Genomic DNA, 19,077 nt, shown 5'->3' on the forward strand with positions numbered 1-19,077 from the left:
CCTTTCTTGGTTGGTGAGGGCTAGCACTTCCAAAAGAAAGTGGCCTAATTACTCTTCAGTCAAACATATGGACACATCGAACCCCTGCTGTTTGTGATTTGGGGCTGCGTCTATGCCTCTCGAGGTGTCCACTCACCTGACACTTGTCTGGATTGGCCTACATTTTCCTAGAGATCATCAGTCAACGTGAGGACCTGTGAAGGCCATCTCCTGCATCTTGCCAGGTGAATCTTTGCCAGCTTTGTGCCTGTGTCAGCTCTCAGCCAGTGTGACTCAACGTCGCAGGTCCACCCGGGCAGACAACGAGTGTCTCCCCTAACGGGCAGCCTCATTTGCATGGCTATAAATCACTCACAGAAGTGACACTGTGCCGACAGAGTCCCGGTAGAAGCTACAAAACTCGCTGTGCCAAAATGACTGCAATATATGATAATGCACTCAAGGTCATAAAGTATGAGATTCATTTCTTGCTTCACTCTTGGCTCACATTTCAAATCAGTGCATTAAACTAACTCTAAAGGCTGCAACACGATAGATCTTGTGGATATTTTATTGATCCCCAAGGAAATCCTGGTAGGCTATCCAGTAGCAGCAATAGCAGTTACAAACCATCACAAATATCAATAAATGCAATACTTTTGAGTGAGGCCATTCGCAAATAAAATACTTATTTATAAAAGTGCAATATCGTTTCACATAATGTGCCTGCTGTACAATTTATTCAGTTGACCTTAAGTGCGTACACCTATCAGTAAAAAATTAACAGTGCATTCACTAAAATGGCTGACAGTAATACTACTACAGAATATTGCCTTTTCTTTTGCTAAATAACAATGCTGTGTATCAGATGTGTCTCCTCTTGTTACTCTGATCTGAACACACTATATAAAATACATTTAAAATTTGAAGGTTGCACGTACGAATGGAACAATTTCTCTGCAAGTATATTATTCATTTTGTATTATATTCCAAAACCAGCATCCGATGTCAAATGTGTATGAGTGCGATTCATGGGGTTTAGAAATATCTGTTGTCTAGGGTTTTGTCGGCATGACTGAAGCATAAAGAACATCGCAAATAAAAAGGGGTCACTTCTCTGTTGGAAACAAAGTTTTGATTTTGTGAAACAAAACTGTGTGTAGCAGTGTTTTAATGTTGCACATAAGTACACTTTCTTGGAACGCCATAGGCATTGTCTAATGCAGAGGTAGGATCAAATCTTGCTCCTAAGATTCTAGATTTGCTGCCTTTCCACATGCTCATGCTGCCCACTTCTCCTTCATCTTCCTCCTACAGTAGCTGAATTTCCATTGATGCCCTGTAGGTCAATGACACCAGTGGCTGAGGTTGTTAACTGGGCTACACCTGATCCGGTACGGAATTTGTTGGATGTACTGTAATATTTATTTGCCGAAGTTTTATTCCAGATACCCTTCCTGACAGAACCTTCTATTCTAATCCAGGTTTAGGACAGGCCTATAGTTGACATTGACATGAACCTCCATTGGGATGAATTGTTTTTAAACAGTACAATTTTAAATTGAGTTTTCCTTATTAAAAAACAAATAGACAAAAAAAAATATGGGTCTTTGTATCACTGGAGGGCTGGCACAGATTGATTGCATCACTTCCATCCGTTTCAATGGGAAAAAAACAATTTACAATACCTAGTGCTTAATTTGTAAATCATAAGCAGCCGGAAAGCAAAGTATATATGACAGCGCAGGGACGACGAGACGGGCACAGGTCCCGGAACATACGCAAAAAACTGTGCTGAAAACAACACACATATGCCCATTTGCCATGCTGTGGGACTTACAAGCCTCAATTTCAGATAGTATCCATGGTTTAAATGTTATGACAAAAAATTACAATTGTTTAGGCTATACTCTGCACAAGACGGGCAACTGCCCACATAACCACAGGTGGGACTTACAGTAATGTACAGTCGAACACAAAAAACATTTTTTAAAAAAAATCAGAGATTAGAATAAATAACACAAACCTATTCTTTTGCGAGTTTCAACCCCCCCCGTCTTCTCTGGCCCCAAAGTTCCCACTGCCTTACAAATTGTGTAGCCCAAATCCGAATTTCCCATAAGGGTACTGGCCTGTTGCTCCGGCTGTTGGTGGTCCACCTGGCTGACAGCTGGCGCTGTAGCTGCCCCCCACTCCGGGAGGCGCTGATCCTGACCAACTGCTGCCGCGGTAGCAGCCTCCTGCCCCAGCTTGGCTGGCTGTCCGTGAACCTGGCTAGCTGCTGCGACGCAAGCCTCCTGCTGCACCCAGTCCTTCCCATTAGCATGATCGCTGCAGCTGCCCCCATCGCCGGTTGTTGCTTTTCTGACTCGTTTTGAACCAGCTTCCTTCTTTTTGAAAAATGACAGTAACTGCAACTCATGCATATTATTATTTTATTTTATACATTTAAAAAAAAAAAGTTTTTATATTATTTTAATTTTCTATACACAAGAGGTGCCGGATCTGCCCAAATAAGTCCCGGAACACAGGGAGGCCAAAATTAAGACAATACCAAAAGGCGTAGAATCAGTTAGTATGGATCGATACGATGTACAAACTGTTTGATTTATGACAATCTATTTAATTTTGTTAGATTTAGATTTACTGTAGGTAGAATATCGTACAGTGTTTTTTTTTTTTTTTTTTTTAGTTAAAAACACTTTACAATTAACCCTTTTTTTAGGACACTCATTTAACTACACAGCCAATCCAAGCCATTAAATACAACGGCATGCAATGAGTTAAATAATATGAATAAAAAACATTATTATACTTATTGGGGTTCGTAACCAGAGTGTATTCATTCATAAAAAAATATATATAAAAAATATGAGTAATGGTGCATTTTGGGTCGTGTATTGTATTCCACTCTTGCATACAAAATGTCAAAATAATGTGGCATCCAGGTATGTTGACTCCAGGTCTTTATGGGGTTAAATCTTTTTTTTTTTTTTTTCTTCCCAATTATTATTACCGAACATAGTCACTTGCCCTCATAAGCGGAGTTTAAGGGGGGGGGGGCGCAGGGGGACCAGGCCCCCCATGGTGTCCGAAAAGTGTCATTGCGTGTAATTGACTTCCCTATATATATATATATACAACAAAAATGAATGAAAGGAACAAAAAAAGATATTTTTATAATGGGTCAAAATTATTTTTTGAACAGATCATGTGAATAGCACCTTAGACGGTCATTTGCTTTGCATATTGTTTAAAAAAAAAATAGGAGAGGTCAATTTTATTTTTCAAATGATTTTTTTCTTTGAAAATATTTTTTTGGAGTGAAGCAACTTTTTTTTTGGGGGGGGGGGGGGGGGGGGATTGAATGATTTAACCACAAATGTCCTACCCATAATATGGCCCAAACACAAAAAGGATTGCAAAAATCGAAGAAAACTTTTTAAATGAAAAATTAAGTGTTCAAATGCAAATTTTTGAGCCTCAAATATTTTTTCGAGTTCAAAAAATTTTTTTTTTATGATTGAATTTTTTTTTTTTTGATTGAAGTGATTTTTCGTTTGAAAAATTTTTTTTTGTATGAAGCAACTTAATTTTTTGATTGAATAATAAAGACACAAATGTCCTAGCCAAAATGTGGCCCAAACACAAAACATTACTTCAATCAAAAAAGTTGCTTAAATAAATTTAAAAAAAATATTTTATATTATTATATTATATAATATTAATATATATAAAAAAATTGACTTCAATGAAAAAAAAAAAAAGAAATGAAAATAGCTTTCTTATGCATTTTTTGGGGTTTCAAATTTATTTTTGCATTCAAACACATTTTTTTGATTGGAGTGACATTTTTTATCGAAAATATATATTTTGAGTGAGGCAACTTTTTGTTTTGATTGAAGCATTTTTTTTGATCGAATAATGAAGACACAAATCTAATCTAATCCTCCATATGGCTCCGCCCACGGGATACAATTTGTGACTGAGGTAACTACATTGGCACGACACTGGTCACCGATGATCTTGGTGAAAAGTATAGCTGTCCTGCCAGCAGCCTGATTTAGAATTCCCCTCAAGAATAATGGGAGACAAAAAAATGCTCATTTTCAACTTATTATTATAAATTCTTGCGTTTCGGGGTCATCAACATGTTGTGCAAAAAGTCAAACTCCGCCTATGCGTCTATTAAAGGTTAATCTATGAATTACAAACATTATATACCATGTTATATATACCAGGCGCATAAATAATTCATTAATTTAATTCCCATAGATTTTCAATAGGAGAGAAGATAAAGTGCTTCCAGTGAGTTTTACAGGCGCTATCGTTACACGATCACACTACGGACCGAATTAAACTCGTAAGTCACGGCACCACTGTTATGTCATTTTCCCCAATGTAGGAACCGCCCCCCTTCTCATGGACTCCTCGCTGGTTGGACCACTCGCTCTTCCCTCTCCCACCGCCCGCGGAAAACATTCCAGCGAGTCAAACAGTCAACCCCAACTCACAGTCGAGTTTCTCCTTTCCCGCTCACCACTTCTCATCCTCCTGCACATCCTTTATGATTATCTGCTCGCTGCTACTCGCGCGGAGCAGCAGCAGCAACAGAAGCCGCTGCTACAGCAGCGTCTGCGGCGGTTACTCCGGAACTCGGTACTTGATTTAGCCGCTCGCAAGCCACCACGAGTCGGCCAGCAGCCCCCGTCTCGCCGCTCCCCTGCTACCGGATCTCCGTGGGCGAGTGCGCGGCTCCCACAGGTGTGTGTCGCGGTTCCAGGAAGCACACCTGGGCAAGAACATGTGACTCGATACCTGGGCGTGGAAGGAACATTCGTTTTCGGTGACTTTTTCTCCCTCTTTCCCCCTCCTTCCGTGTCGCTGACTTTTCAGATGCCCAGCCTGGAGCAGGAATTAGTGCCTTTCTCGGAGAAGCACATAACGGGGACAAACATGTGAACTAAATTCATTTTAAAACGCAAAACTACCCGGGAGCTGCAGCAATTTGTGGACTCTTGATCGCTTTTGGGCCACTATACATTCTTCGCTTCTTGAAGAGGTAAGTTTTTGAGGGAGTGTTGCATCATTTGGGACATTTAATCAGAAAGTTTTCTTAGAATTAGCTCTGACCGATCACACATACTGTTGTTATTCCATTACACAGAGATTGCATTGTCCCCCCCAAGTCATGTGACGTGTGTAAAAATGGTTCATAATAACTAGGGAATGCCGTGTTGTTTCAAACGCTTATACATTTATCAAGTGTTTCCCATGTTTAGCGTCAGATCAAAATAAGTGTTCACTGGGTCATGCATTTTTTTTTTTCCAGCAAGATGACTTTCTGGTTCACATGACTGTCACAATGTATGGCAAAACAGCCTTGTTAAGAAATCCAGCATATAGTGGTTTCTGGACCAGCAAGACCAGTACCAAAACATCACAAATCCCCGCAGAACATTCCTGGATTTGTGATGTTTTGGTACTGGTTTTACTGGTACAGATTAAGAAGCCACCATATGATGATTTTTTTTTTTTTTTAGCAGGGGTGGACATTCCCATTTGTGAAGTCTTGAAGTTTAGGGAAACTCTGATTAGGTAGAGTAACACGTCATGAAGTCATATAACGCAATACAGTACATTCCAGGTCTGAAGCCTAAAAATCTGGTCTAATCCTGGAGTAGTGAAATAAATTAAGCATTAATTAGTTACTGTTTCATGCAGCACAGTGGTCTTCAGTTGATTATATCTACCTGACAATCAAGAGGTCTTGGGTTTGAATCTAAGGGGTGGAGTGTCGGCGGTTCGTCCCACTTTCTCAAAAGATAAAATGTTGGTTTCATTGAAGACTCTAGATGTGTGAATCTGAGGGGTAATGATTGACTCGCGAGTGACTAGTCTAGGGGTGCCCCAATGCCTCTTGCCCAATTCAACTGGAATAGGCTTCACTTCAACTGAAGTTAAATAAGGAACAAGCAGTATCATAAAAGGAAATACTGAAGTCAGAGTTTATTTTTTTGTTTTAATTGAGAGGAATTTGATACAGTATGTTCACTACTATAAAAATGTTAATATATTTTTTTTAATTTTTAATCCTTTAAAATATTTTAACATTAAATGTACTGTCATTGACTCAACTTCGGGGCAAATTGTCTAATCAAATTCCACTCAGTATCAATGTGATTGTGAGTAGGGTGTAGTTCGCTTTGTGCCTGATGTCAAATTTGTGATAGGCTACAGCACCCCACGACCCTGACAATGAAAGGCGGTGTTGAAAATGGACTGATAGATGAATGTACTGTATCACTGTCTTTTGAACAGTTTTGGACAAATCAACAAGTTTCACCCTCAAATTCCATGAGTACTTCTATTATATAATCGCTTTTCAGTAGTAGCTTATACAGGCAGTCCCCGGGTTACGAACGTCTTCCATGATTCCTATGCTGACAACATAACCCGAATTTCCACCTAAATCGGAATTAACCCTTTAAGTACCCCTAAATACCCCCTAAGCCTAAAAAAAAACTATCCAAAAATTATTATATGTAAATATATGTTATGCGATTGAGGGGGGGAAAAAAACAACGGGAGACAAAAAGGTCTGACGAGAATCCGGTGTCGTAAATTCAAATTCGCATAAATTGGGTATGTCATAACCCAGGGACTACCTGTACTTTAAATTGGATTAACATTTGTTGTATGACCGGCTGCAAATCAGATGGGATTAAGTTCCGGTTACTTGCAACCCTACAAGGACAAAATCAATGGATTCATCTTCATGGGGTTTCTGTTGTTTTTGTTTCTTGTTTTTGTATATACAGTATTAAAGAGAGATAGAGACTGCTTTTATCATTGATTACAAAACGTGACAGAAGGTTTTCCAAGTCTGTTAAGAAATTAAATGTAACAATATCAATTTTTATTTCTTTTACTGAAGATATGTATGTTAAATTTGTGCTTGCCTGAATAATCCATGCTTACTCGTTGTATTTTATTGTTTCTAATTGGTTTCATGGATTACCATTGTCTGTTTCTGGTTATGTACCCAAGATATCAGCTTTTAAAAGTAAACCAAACATATTTGTTGTTGCATGTTTTAGCTTGCAATACCTAATTATAACACATTAACACATTAAGTCGCAGGAGAGCTGGAGCGTATACAGCTGACTTTGCATTGAGAGCCTGAGGTGTTGTATACCCTAGACTTGTAGACCCTGGTCAATCACTCTGCAGATATAAAACAAACATTAATTCCCCCATTCATATCAAAGGACAATGCAGTCAATTAGCTTTAAATGAATTATTTTTGTTAAGTGTTAAAATCCTTGTATCTGTGGAAAAGTACAGAGAATACGTGGTAACAACTATACTGCCGTGCTGCTTGACTGTAACGCCTAATATGGAATGTATGGCATTTTGGAAGTAACATGTCCAGACAGTTTCTGTGTTTTGGCCTGTGGACAAGCTCGTCAACAGTTTCTGATCTCGCAGTGAGCGTTGCTTGTGTTTGTTTTCTTCCTCCTTTCTTGTCTGTTGTGGAGTTATAGCAGACAGAAGCGTTATTCATCATCTCTTTCCTGCGTGGTTCTGTCCGTGTGTGTCTCCCCAGTTAGAACAAACCTCTGTTCTGCCCGCTTGTATCTCTAAATTGTCCCTTCATTCACACTCCAGCCGCCTTGAGCAAAGAGCTACTGTACATGGGACGTCCTCCTCCCTTTTTCCTGTGGATTATTTCCCTTTAAATAACATTATACAAACAGTCTCGCAGAGGGATAGATTAACACAGTTGGGGGCGTGTGGAAGCAGGAAAAAGCAGGAAAGACGGCCGCTGTTTCTAGCTGGAGGGGGGCTGCCGGAGTAAGGATGCTCTCCCAGTCGAGGCCATCTGCTCACACGGACACACACAAGCTACCGCACCCTCTTCCCCACTGTCACAGCAACAAATGCTTCATTCAGGTTTTATCTGGTCCACTCTGAATAAATAGAGACACCTTATCAGCAGCAAGGAGAGCGGTGATAAATGTTTTCCCCCTGCTCCCCGGCAAACGCTGCCCACTTCTTCATCACAGCCAAGAGAAGACTTTGCAAAGCAATCCCAAAAGCAGAAGAAAATCTCGTGTCCTAGTATATAAGGGCGGTGCAACAGACATTTGCATGACTGTTTTTCAGAAGTAAGCCACTAGCTTTATAAATGAAACTTGGTGGTTAGATCCAGTCAAGACTATTTTTGGATGCAGTCAAATGGCGTCTGACCAGATGAGAAGAAGTTGCGCACTCCGCTCTTAAGCCCTTTAATGTTTTTGGCTGCTTATTGTTCATTTCCTCCTCTCACGGTCCAAACTGTGCTCAGTCTTGGATGCGAGCCTCAAATTCATCTCAAAGACAATATTTTTTAGGTCAATTTGAACCCAGTTTTTAAATTTTGCTTTGGATTATTGACTTCTGTCATTTTCATTTTGAAAGAAAAACCCCAATATAATCCTTGCAAGCAACAAGCAATCCCGAGCCTGTGAATAGAAAAAATGTCAGAAAACAAGCCGATACGTGATTAGTGTTTATGCAATTGGTTCATGGCAAGTAGCTCATTTAGAATTACAAGATAATCTTCCCACTCTCACCAAAACAGGCAAGCAGGATGTGACCTAAATCACTATCATCATGTCAGCATAAACCTACAGTTCTTTCTCTTTGAGCCGTGACTGTTAGATGCTTGGAAGCCATTTGACCAATATTTTCCTACTCGGCTGTGGATTTTTATAAGTGACTGGTCATAAAAGGGGTGCAAATGAGTAAAAGGCCATATGCAATCCTCTATATTGCATGGACAGATGCGTGAAGGGCGTTTTGGCTTGGCATTAGGTGGCTGGCGGAGGAATCTGGGGAATAGAGATTTTCTCCCGATTGGAGATTGGCTCGTCTTTTCACGTCCGTGGATTAGCCGACGATGAGGCGACGTCACGCTGAGGTGGATTTCTAATCATATCTGATTTTAACCCGCATCCACCCTTGTCCTTGGACTTCACTGCACAATCCCTCTTGTCCTCAGCTACCTCCTTCCAAACTTTCTTCTCTTATCGGAGCTTCTTGTTCCAGTGTGGCATTGTTTGCACATCACACAGCTAACCCTTGACACCCTTTCCACTCAGCACTTTAGCACCTCCTCCTCCATTCTCGAAAGATAAAAGATAAAGTTCGGCAGGCCTCCGAGGTGTGATCGTGATAAATATAATGCTTACTCCCTCAACTCTTATGGCCGAATGCCACTTGCCAGTGGCTTCTACTGGCCTACTTCGAACAGTACACAATGTGAAGATTGTTATTATTAATATCCTGTGCAGTGTGAACTACAGTATATTCAATTAGAGAGGGACCTGTATTCAAATCATAGTTCGGTTTCTAAATTAAAAGTAGTTTTGTTTACAAACTCAACACTGAAAACCCCTTGGAGACAATGAATTGGTCTGAGGAACGGACCTATCGATAAACAACAAACCCCAAATCAGAAAACTCTGATACCAATTGTAGAGTTGTATAGGAATGTAGTGTCTGGTTGTAACTTAAAACATTTTTTTCCGAACTTTAAAATTGCAAAAACCCGGTGGCTAAATGCTGTGGGTGAGGTACCGGTCATTCCGATACCAGGTACCTTGAAAGATTAGGGAGAGGATTTTTTTTTGTTCCCTTTTCAAATCCTAAATGAAAGCTCGCCAAATGCAAGCTATGGATAAGGCTCTGAAGTTGACCACTTAAACAACTGAATGTCAAGACAATCACCAAACACACTTATGCTTGCACAGATGTACAGTAAGTTAATGATCGATTTGTAAAAAAAAAAAAAAAAAAAAATTGATAGCATGTTGCAGAAACGTAAACTTAACTCTTAACATTAGTTTGCTATCATTTGACTGCCTACTTTTTTACTAGCTTGTCACTACACAAATAGAAAAAAATATAACTAATCTAAGCTGTCAAGACCCCAGCACTGAAAGTCCAAAGTAAACACCACAAACCTTCCATAAAGAAAGGAACATGTACTTATGTTTGGTCACGGATGCACACGGAGATAAGTTGTCCTCACACACACCTAGCATGTGGCTGCAGTCAACTCAACTGCATGGCACTCTCTCCCCATTAACACCTTGAGCATTTATTTACGCTGTATTCATGTTGCACATGTATGTTTATGATGTAAGTTGTTTATTTAAGAACCTCTGGATGATATTGAGAATCCAACTGAATGGAAAAGACTGCTTATTCATTGCCAAAAAAGCTTAGGGAGAAAAATCTGACAGAATACATGAGATAACGTTACTAAGTAGCTAACGTTACAGCTCGATAGAGATTCAGCCTGTGGGGTCTCTTGCTTTTAAAGGGAACCACGGACAGAAAGACTTGTATTTCTTAAAAGATAAATGTTAGGATGAGTTATAATAATTGGATATTCAAACCCGTTTTAATGTTTTCATTTTTATAAAATTTGTTTAACTAGAAGGTCGCCATTGTTGTTGACAACGCAATGCAGTGATGTCACTGGGCAGCGCTGCTGTACTTCCACGGTGTTACTAGTTAGCTACATAAGCATGTCATTGGTTCTGACCTTCCAATTTGAACTCGGCGGAAAAGTGATGAGCAGGACAGCACTGACGATATTTCACAAAACGAGCCGCAAAAACAATTAAATTAAAGTCTCCAGCGGGATTCGAACCAGCGTTTCCTGTGCAACAGACAAGCACTTAGACCACAGGACTAACGTTCCGCGTGACATTAGTCATGATTGTCCTTATACAGAAATCGCAACCCATATGCGCTGTCGGTCTGTGCGGTAAAACCTGAAAGGAAAATGCAACTGATGAGAAAGTGCGGCTGACTTGACCACGGAATTAAAAAAAAAACGCGGCTCAAGAACAACAATAACATAGGTATTGCGTAAAAGGATTTACTGAACACACACACAAAAACAAAACCCCATGCGATTCCGAAAAGGGAGACACAAAAAGGGTCTGTGACAGTGGGTCGGGATCAATAAAAAAAAAAACCCAGAGGAAAAACAACAGCTAAAGGCAGAAAAATGAAAAAACATGGCAATGATGCCACTAACAATGAAGGGATATACCAACTGTCAAATGGCAGCAAGTCAATACAAGCTGCCTAGGATCGGTTTAAAGTTAAAAATCAGTCAGGAAGCTGCAGCTATTACAGAATGCTGCAGCCAGAGTCCTCACAAATACAAGGAAGATGGAACACATTACACCGGTTTTGAAATCGCTACACTGGCTTCCAGTGAGTCAAAGGATAGACTATAAAATACTACTGCTCGTCTACAAAACACTTAATGGCCGTGGACCAAAATACATGCTTGACTTGTTAGATTCCTACGAGACATCTAGACCCCTAAGGTCGTCTGGAACCGGTCTTCTGCATGTTCCAAGAACAAGAACCAAGCAGGGTCATGCAGCATTTAGTTATTATGCTCCTCACCTCTGGAACAAGTTACCTGAACGTCTGAAGTATGCTCAAACTGTTAGCTCTTTTTAATCAGGGCTTAAAACGTTTTTGTTTAGCACTGCATATCCATAACTGGCTATATATTTCAATCTACCTGCTTTCTATTCCTCTTGTGCTTATCTCCATTGCTGATTTCAATTATTATTATTATTAGTAGTAGTTTTTGTTTTATTTTTATTTTTGTTTTATTTTTATTTATTTATTTTTATTCTATTTGTGATTAAATGCGATCTTTTGTCTTGGTTTTTACGTTGTATTGATTTAAATGTGATTTTTATGATCTTCACGTGATGTAAAGCACTTTGGATTGCCTTGTGTTGAATTGTGCTATATAAATAAATTTGCCTTGCCTTGCCTTAAAGACACTGTTGATGAGCTGGAATTACATGTAACAAAACAATCTGACCACCAGCAGAATGTGACAAAATCATGCCAGTCGTCATACTAGCTTCACTTGCTAGCGAGCAGAGCTTTTCTTCCTTTCCAGGCCAACCGTGTCATCACCCCCAGCGTGCTTTGCGCGCGTAAAACATGGCGCCCTCCATAGGTCAAAACATGTACTAAATATTATAGATTTATAAATCAATAGCAATAATATATGTGTTTCTTATAACATATTTTAGTAAAAGAGAACAATTGTGGCTTATTAGAGCCTCTAAGTCCGAGGATCCCTTTAATGCGAGTGGTAGCATTTTGCCTCAATTAATAATAATGGTCTCTCTGTAAAGTATAATACCATTGACATACCACTCCACTGCATACTGCAACCCTCTCTGTCTGCTTCTAGACGAAATTAATTAAAAAAAACAAACATATTTTTTTAAACCGGTCTATTGCCAGCTGTGGTAGTGCATATTCAGAAATTTGAACTCCTGCCATCATCCATAAATCGTTCGTTCACTCAATCATTGAGAGAATTTAAGAGAGCCTTGGGTTGTCCGAGTTTTCCTTGGTGGCTTGGCTTAGCAATAGGTCCATTGGGGTCACTTGTGTGTAGTTCAGTGATTGATTAATTTGTGTTTTGAGGCAATAATAAGTGTAGTACTTGGCTAACTTTCTGAGAAGCTGTTGATGCTGCTTCTAAACTGTTACCTCAAGAATATAGTCTTGACGTCAGTTATGGGAAGAAGTTCCACACATCCGTAAGGAGCTTTTCCCATCACATTAAAAATATGTTGGATAGATATCAATTAATTCGTTGTTTGCAATTATTTGATTAAGAAAATGAATTTTATTGGTTTTTTGTTGTTGTTTGTTTTCCTCAATTGAGAATTTGAGGTCACAAACTGTGCACAACCAACTAGTGAGCAACGGCGTAAGAATGTGTGGTCATGCGGTATAAGAAGGCATGCTCTGTTACTAATTTTCATTTGATTGATTTTGTTTTTTCATTTTGAAATTTCCTTTATTCAAATATTCCCTCTAATTATGACTAGACTTAGCATAGGTCAGAGATAGACTACAAACAGACACTGTGGTAAACCGAGGATGTCCTTCCTGCATTTGAGCTTTGTTTCATGTGTACAGTGTTGTCCAAGTTATGAGTGTTTTCCAATGTCACCTTGTGAAGAAAACCTGCTTATGCCTATAAATATTTAGAAGAGCCTACATTTAAAATAAGATATGTAGGAGTGAGTTGTATTTGTTTTGAAGACTACTCCTTTCAGTATATAGGTAGAAACTAATTATGGTTCCCACTTAAATACTGAAAGGGGTTGCCTTTTAGGTTGGCGTGTCTACGCTCAAAAACATTTTTGTCTTGGCTAAAATGAGTTTTTGTTGTTCAAACTGCCCCTTAACCAGTCAGCTGTGGCTGTAATGAACTTTAGTGCAGTTTAAACCATTCCGTCTGGAGGCTTCCAAACACAATCATCTTTATGGGTTGTTGTACTTTTCACTCTTCTTTCACCCCAAGTAGTCAGCTGCATGTTTCACACGTTTTTATGCCAAATTTTTCAGTGTTACTATTTTGATTCTTTTCCGCGAAATGTGTTAAATGACATGAAGCCATAGCGGAATGGCTTAAGAATGTGGCCCCGTGATTGACTGGGGTTAATTTTTGCATTTAGCAGGGTAGGGGTATACAAAGTCGTTCATTGTGATAGGATTTTAGCAGTTGACATTATTAATAATACTAGAGGTGTGCAAAATTTCCGATTCTTAGATTATTCGCGATTCGGCCATGGAAGATTCGAGAACGATTCACAAACATCCAAATTCCGATTATTGAAATATGCCAAGTAAAGCAGAAGTATGACACACTCAGCGCGCCGCGCGGTCTTCGGTACACAATTAGGGACGGAGCGAGAGTAGCGAAACATCATGCTTCTCATTACCCGGCCTCTCGGGTAACGCCAATGCTCAACTCACGGCTCTAGCTCAACTCATGCCACGAGAGATAAAAAAAAAAACAACAACATACCTGACTGCTGCCGAAAAGCTGCTGCAAGCCACATTATGTTACGGTAGATATCATTTATATAGGACTAGATGCATTATAGCTTCGGTATCGTTACCAGCACATCTACAAAAAACTAGATGCGGGCGTTAGTAACGGCCGCCATCTTAAAGCAGTACACTTCCCTGCAAGGCTGTTGTTGTGAACCTTCCAAGCGAACGTAATTAACTTTTTATCTAAAATACTCCTAAATCGGTAAAATATTGACTTGAATCTATCTTTAAAATAGTTTTATTAAAACTTTTACATGTTCAAAGTAGACAAAAGAGAAATTATGGAATAACAGGAGCAATTTTAACAACTTTAACGGTTGATTCACAACATTAAATTAATTGAAAGTAGTTTAAAGCTGCTGATATAGAATGGGGACTGGAGTTTTTTATTTACTGTTATTTTTGTATATTTGTTTACTGCTATATGTTAACTTGATACTGAAATAGTAGTTTGGTTTAGCCTGAGAGGATTTTTTAACAATTTTGGAACTAATGTACAAAACAAATTGGGGGGAAAAAAAAAAAAAAAAAGGAGTGGGGTGCATCAATAATCGTTTTATAATCGAATCGGAGCCTCTGAATCGTAATCGTAATCGAATCGTTAGGTGCCCAAAGATTCCCAGCTCTAAATAATACTATCACTCACTGCGGCAATAGACGTCCAATCCATTTGAAATAGTTCCATTGAATTCCATTCTTTGAAAAAGTTCTGAGTCCAATCTATCTGAATTGGAAATGGCACTAAAACATGATCTTAATTAGATAATTGATTAATTGTTGCACCTCTGATTAGGATCCTCATAACAATTGACTTACGACTTTTGGGGTAGTATTATCAGAGCCATTAAAGTAGCTGTTTTTCTCCCCAGATTTTTCTTTAATCGCAGTTTTCTTTGTGATGATTGTGATTTATAGTCGACTTGTGAATTTCCTGGATTCAGGGTTATTATCTAGGCATGTGCCGATTACCAGTTTCAAGATATACCGTGGTATGAAAATGTCAAGGTTTCAAAACCAAATTTTTTTCCATCATACCGTCCTTAAGGTATTAACTATTTTTTAATGTCCCAAAAATACATGGAGAACTCCCTCGCTTGCAGCTGTAAGGCTCAACCCTCCCCCACAAGTTGTTGCTCAGTGTCAGTAAGCTGTGTTACACGATGGCTGGAGGAGGTGAAACTCCTGAACTATTTCCCCAGTCGAAAAAAACGAAATCATTGGTATCGGAATACTTCGGCTTGTAACACGTGGCAGGGCAGGATGCATGCATAAAAGATAAAAAATATGGGTGCACGGTATCAATTTTTTGAAACCGATACCAATATCGATAACTTCCTGCTCCTCATAGCCGATACCGATATCGATAATAGATAATAAATATATAAATTTTTAAATGTATAACCTGAGTTTTGAACACCTGGAGGTTTGGAAAAAAAACCAAAAAAACCTAGTGGTGGATTCAGCAGAGATTTGCCTTTGATCTAACCAGATTTTTCATAATGACATGAACAAAACCGTGCGTTTCAGTTCTGCACTGCCCAACAGACAGCTAAAAATGAATGCACTTCCATAAACCACAAGGCTTGGTCTTTTCTTGCTTTTATGGGAAGACACTTGTCTTAATATTGTGAAAGTACAACAGAGAAATACACATGTTCAGTACTCAATATACAACAAACTGCACAATACACTTAAATACACTACTATTATATGTATAGCATAGCACACTAGCTTGAGCTACTAAAGCATTGGCTGGCTTCTATATGGTGTTATACTTCTATAGCGCTTTTCCACCTTTCAAGGTGCTCAAAGCGCTTTACACTATCTCGCCATCCACCTACTAGTGACACAGCACCAGGAGCAATGTGGGGTTCAGTGTCTTGGTCAAGGACACTTAGACGAGTTCATCAGGGCAGAGACTTGAACCCACATCCTCTGGGTTGGGTGGGACAACTACTCTACCACTGAGCCACGCCACCCCATAACACAACAACATTATGAAGTTCTGTACATATGACCCTTCACCACAGAAGTAAACATATGTTGCACATCCATATGTTATAGTAAAAATAAAATATTTACAGACATATATTTCCGAGGCGGAAACGTAACAGAAAGCATTCACGATTGTCAGTGCTACCGCTAGACACCGCAATGTGTAAGTGAATGAGCTTGTAAGATGTAAGATGTAACAAAAAAATAGATGCAGCGAATTATTCTGACCAGTAGGTGGGAGCAATGCCCTGCAAATGGTCAACTGATTTCCCATATAGTGTGTAAACTGTAAAGCCAGCACAGTACATATTTATCGGTCCTATTAATAATGTTATTAGATTTATTGGGATGACGTCATAATTCGGACCGATAATTATCGGACCAATAATTATCGTGCACCGGTAGTAAAAAAGGGAGCAGACTTCCACTTAGGCACTTTTAATACACAAAAAATAATAAATCCAGCTCAACCACTCGTCACTCGGGAGTGCAAGTGACCGATCACACTTGACTCCTCAAAAAGTAGGGAGCAACTGAAGAAAAAAGTGAACATAAAGAGGCGCCGCCGTCTGGTGGATGTCCTAAGGAACAAAGAGAATCTTTGAAAAGCTGCGGCATAGAGGAGTAGGGCCAACCGACATGTAAAACATGTTTGCGTAGGGTGGCTGCCAATATGATTTTATTTAGTATTTATACAAAAGTCAAGGTTAGTAAACACTGTCATGAACATTTTCTACCAGCTACGAGAGTTAACTCCAGCATGTTAGTGTGTCTAGCGTTGGTAAAACGTGGTGTTTTTTTCTCTCTGGCAACTGTCCGTGTTGAGAAAGAGAGTGTGCGTATAATGTAAACATGATACGAGTGATACACACGTGCTTTTTATGGAAAATAATTCAATTATTTTTGTTTTGATAGTAATGATGTTGAGCTGTGGCTGTGGGTTTAGGTTTACTTAAAGGACTGCATTTCTTTTAATTTTATTCAGGATATTTTGTTATTTTAATTTATTTTAACTTTATACTTCTGTTCAAAATTGCAAATATGTTTTGAACAATAAAAATCCTGCTCAATGGATTTTTTTTTTTTTTTAAACCCCAGATATATCAAAGTAAAACATTTTAGAGCTGTAATTGCAACACCGTGATACTGTGAAACCGTGATATTTTGGCTTAAGGTTATCATACCGTCAGAATATCATACCGGGACATACCTAGAATTGTCAAAAGGAGGACATGTCTGATTGTCTAAAACAAATAACTGTGTGAAATCAGACACAAATACTCCGATAATTTAATTTACTCGGTTACGTATACAGGCAAAGGTGGATAATTTCTTTCTCTCTGCAAATTTAACAGAAATAATGTGTGGAAGAGACTTGTGTTTAAAGCTAATCTACAGTGCAGAGAGAAAATGTTTTAGAGTGTGATGGCAGGGGAAAACATTTCTAGAAAAGAAAGCACAACTTCTGCTAGCTAGATTTGCATTGACTGTACAATGTTGATGTTCTTGCAGTACAGACGTCTGTGCTCATGGCAACTGAACAGACGGAGCTGACATGCTGCCTGCTTTTTTAAGGCAAGTCTAGCCCACCTGCTCGTAACGCTGGCAAATTTTCACGCCTCTCGAACAGCAGAGCTGACACCGGGTGGGCTGAGGTGATGTCAGCTGATTCTGATCCAGAAGCTGCTTTCTTGTCTGTGAGCACCGACAAGAAAATTGGTGCGCTAATGTATTTATTTCATGTACTTTGATATGGGAATTAGGCATAGATCGCAATCAAAACCTTTTAAACACTTCAGAGGGAAGTTATCACTTAACACCAGATCTATCGTTTCACGCTGAGGGGGGGGAAGTACACCCTGCTGATCTGAGAGTTGAACATATTGGGGATGAGTCGAGGTTCCATTTCCATGTAAATGTCGCATGCCTGTGCTGGATGTGACGGCATGCTGTTACAACGTTTCTGCTTTCAGTAATGTAACTTTCAAGTGGACTCAGGCACAAGCTAATTAGAAATAATAGGAATTTTTCTGAGCTGTGATGCATTTTTTTTTTTTTTTAATGACAGTGGTACCTCAACATATGATCACTTCGACACACGATCTCTTCGACATCCGATGTAAAATTTTACTTATCATTTGTTTCTACATCCGATGAGATGAATACATACATACGACGATTTATGACAGCGCCGCAGTTTCTTAGTTTTCCCACAACACGGACGCACGCCGGATTTTCTTGTGAGAGAAATCAACATGGGTTCCAAGAAGGTTAGTGCAGGTGGTGAAAAAGGGAAAAGGGTGATGCTTACCATTAAAATGAAGATGGAAATGATGGAAAAATATCAGCCCGGTGTGCGTGTCTGTGAACTGACTCAACAATACGTTCGTAGATTGCCTACGATCTTGATGGGCCTCCTCCGACCTCCGTTCGCCAATCTTTTATAAGTTAAGGTGACAATTATTATTCTTGTGGTAACGTCACCAAAGAAATCGTCAGGTTTTTAATTATTTATTCCGGAAATTGTGCAACAAAACACACCGACTGTCCACCGCAGTTCACGCCAACAAAAACATTAAAAGAGGAAGTAAAATCTGTATCACACCTATCTCACTGTCACATCAGCCATGCGGTGCGTTCAGGTACAGCACCCAAAACACGTACGCCACATTAGAAGCCGATTCGTTACATTATTACGGGAATTATTATTATATTCTTATACCAATTTTTATTTGTAATTTGTTTTGCTATGTGTAACAGCCATTTTTAATAGTACCAACAGTCTTTAGTGTAGGCTTTTGGGCTGTAGAATGAATTAATGGAATCATAATTAGTGGTGTAACGGTACACAAAAATCTCGGTTCAGTATGTACCTCGGTTTTGAGGTCACGGTTCGGTTCATTTTCGGTACAGTAAGAAAACAAAATGCGACATATAAATGTGCTAGTTGTTTATTACACACTTTTGTGCTTTCAACAAAAGGAACATTAGCCTATACAACTGCTGAAAAAGTAGCGGGTATTTAAAGATAATATTCCAACAATAATTTGCCTTTCAAACCCCGCATATTGGTCAGCTTTCTTTCTGAAAGAAAGAAGAAAAAAGAAGTCCTGTGCTAAAGAGAAAAGCAATCCCAATGACAAAGAT

At 39.1% G+C, this 19,077-nt stretch overlaps 1 protein-coding gene across 2 annotated transcripts in view; it reads left to right on the forward strand.

The window, feature by feature from the left end:
- Window positions 1–201: 201 nt before the first annotated feature.
- The window catches only part of plxnb2b (plexin b2b), a 467,166-nt gene continuing 448,290 nt past the window's right edge, over window positions 202–19,077 (forward strand). Inside the window, exons 1-3 of one of the 2 annotated variants that reach the window (XM_057836745.1) lie at window positions 202–224; window positions 4,385–4,743; window positions 4,876–5,041. The gene's annotated coding sequence lies outside the window, so the exon portion shown is untranslated. Of the gene's footprint in view, window positions 225–4,384; window positions 5,042–19,077 lie in introns of both variants that reach the window. The other variant, XM_057836746.1, reaches the window with a different exon arrangement.

This window comes from Corythoichthys intestinalis, chromosome 5 (assembly GCF_030265065.1).
Source record: "Corythoichthys intestinalis isolate RoL2023-P3 chromosome 5, ASM3026506v1, whole genome shotgun sequence".
NCBI lineage: Eukaryota > Metazoa > Chordata > Actinopteri > Syngnathiformes > Syngnathidae > Corythoichthys > Corythoichthys intestinalis.